Source organism: Polyodon spathula, chromosome 9 (assembly GCF_017654505.1).
Source record: "Polyodon spathula isolate WHYD16114869_AA chromosome 9, ASM1765450v1, whole genome shotgun sequence".
NCBI classification, from domain to species: domain Eukaryota; kingdom Metazoa; phylum Chordata; class Actinopteri; order Acipenseriformes; family Polyodontidae; genus Polyodon; species Polyodon spathula.
Window position 1 is genome coordinate 39,204,277 of NC_054542.1, and position 2,889 is coordinate 39,207,165.

Consider the following 2,889-nt stretch of genomic DNA (forward strand, 5'->3'; position numbering starts at 1 on the left):
AGGATTTTCCCTTCCATTGTATACATGTAGCCATTCTCAAATTACCACTTAATTATCTAACTAGGGAATGGTTGTATTCCTCTTTTGGGTTCTGGCAGATTTTGTGTGGCTTCTTGTGGGGCTGGGTGCAGCGGTCCAGACACCGGTGCCTCCACCAGGAGACCAATCACTAGCAAGAGGGAACCCGGTCGACACAGATGAGCTGTCAGGAGCACAGACCGGGAGGAAGCAGCCCCAGGCAGATGTGCAAGCACCAGTGATTTTGTATTATATGTGATACAGAAATGGGCATTATATGGTTAAGTATAGTTCAGCCTGTATTTTTCTGGACACCTACCACAATACAATTATAGGTGTTACTTCTTATGCAGAACACTGGATCAAAGCATAGAGACGTGATCCTGATAAACCATGTTATCTAATCCCAATGTAATTACTGAATTCCCATAATGTCTCTTTTTGAGTTCTGGTCAGGGCAGGACTTTGGGTTGGCCATTTAACAGATGATTTATGTTCTGTCCTAATTTCTTTTTTTTCCCCTGTATTTGCAGTGGCTGGTAACTCGTTGGTTGAGAGCGCTTTGATTGCTGGGACTGTGGTTACTGTGCTCTTGATGGCGTCAATGTTTTTTTGCATGTGTGTGCTGTTTTATCTGTGTATGGAAATGATGTGTAAGTACTATATACAAATTCTAATGTATGTACATTGTGCGATAAACTAAGCATATAACATTTATTGGTAATGTTGAAAAAAAAAAAAGGTACAGACTAATGGACTGCAGTAATTTGTACTGGTTTTATTTGTATTTTCTTAATAAATCAAATTACAATGTCAATGCATCATGCATCATCACAAATGACATATTTCCATACCTTTTCTTCAACTTGATGTTTTTTTTCAGACAACACCGCTTAGACAAACATGAAGAGGAACAGCAATGGCACCCAAGGCTATGAAATAAACAATGATAAAGACAGCAGCAGTGAAGAAAAACCAAACAGTGAATTGGAAAAAAAATCTTTGTTTCAGCTCCCCCTCCAGTGTCCCAACGTACGTCCTGCAGATTCTTTTGTAAAAATACCTTCTTCATCTTCAGAATCCTGGATTACTTGTTCTTCAGATACAAACTACATTAAGGCATAGATGTATTTTCATTAAGGAGGTGAACAGAACTGTTTAGTGTGCTGTCAGAAACACAAGAGCCAATCAGAATAATCCAATGGAAGCAGAGCCTAGTATTAGGGTGTAGCGCTCTCCAATGGAAGTGGATGCAGGACTCTGTGGTGTTTTATTTTCTTTGTGCTACGAATAACTGTACCAAATTATCAGACCTGCAAAATAACTGTAAACATGTTATCAGATGCAACCACATGGTATTATGCATTTTAAGGACATGTTCAAGGAACATTGTGTTGGTTTCAAAAGGAATCACTAGCACTTCATTGAGAATCACAACATACTAAATGATATGCTGTATATTCTAAAGCATCTCGGTCAACCTGCTTTGTAGGCACAAATGCTAATCATATCTTTGTTGCTACCGGTCATACATTGCTCTACATGGGAATATGTACCATAAAATAACCTATCTATATATATCAAACTAAAATCTACACTAGGATTGCTTTTTAATTCGGATGTATCCTTACAGTGGATTTTAAAAAGGAACACATTACAACTATCCTGTATATGCAATTTAATCTTATTTTCATTGAGAAAGACATATCAACGTATGTTCTAAGGAAATAAAAACTTGACAGAACTGTTGCCAATTACAATTTTATAGTGAGCATATAAACATCTTCAAATTGTTGGCTGTGTTTCCAGATCTTCACCTTGACTAACCAGAACCTGCTCTATTAATCCATCGTTCAATACAGACTAATTAAATACAAGGTCTCAATTGAGGGATTCAGCGAGATGGAATATCTGTACTCGTTTGCCTCTGCTGATAGGAGTGGCCATGGCCTGAACAGTGCCTTGGTTATTAATAATACATTGAACAGTATTTTTCGTTTTTATACACAATGTGCTGTGCAGCAGGATATCATGGTGAAGGTCAAGAGCTGCTAATTGGGTAGAGGCTGCTATCTCTATGGATTTGATGTTTCCTAATCTGCTTTAAGGGAAGACTAAAGAAAAAACAGGCTCTGAAAGGTGTGGGCTTCCAGGGTCACCCCAATGAAATATTGAAGTGTTTACACAAGAAGCCTACATTGTAGATGCTTGAGAGTTCAATACTTCAATTTTTCTTGTATTGTCTCTTGTATCACAATATATATCAAACAATATTTACTAACAGGAGATTCATGACAACCATGGATACTGGTTAACTGCCAGGGGTATAAAAAAACTGCAGTGTTGTGCCTCACGAATCCCTGACTGCTAATGTTAAGGAAATTTGACTTTTAGTTTCAGGTCTGTCACCTTTTTGCCAAATAGACCCTATGTACTCTGTGTTTTGGTTGGCGCTTGCATTGTCCTACATTGCTACATTAACTGTTTTTCTGCTTTAGCTTTGCATAGTATAGTAAGCTTTTTGTTCGGTTGAGCACACCAGTTACACTAACATCGTTGTATCTCTTTGTTCCAATTATTTTCAGTATTATATTTTGTTCTGATATTCACCATCTTGATTACTGCCTTTTTATGATTTTAGACAAGGCTTAGTATGCAGCAAGTTGATTTACTACAGCATTGGACAGATCCGGATAGTAAAATCTTTGCAGATACCTTGTTTGCCAATATAAATCTGGTACAGAATGTAAACACAGCACACCACACCTGTGAAATGCAAGTATCCAACAGCAGTTTCTCATTCAGTTAAATGTACTGGGTTTAAAAGGAAAAAGAAAAAACCAAAATGCCTGCAAGTATTTGCTTGCTAAA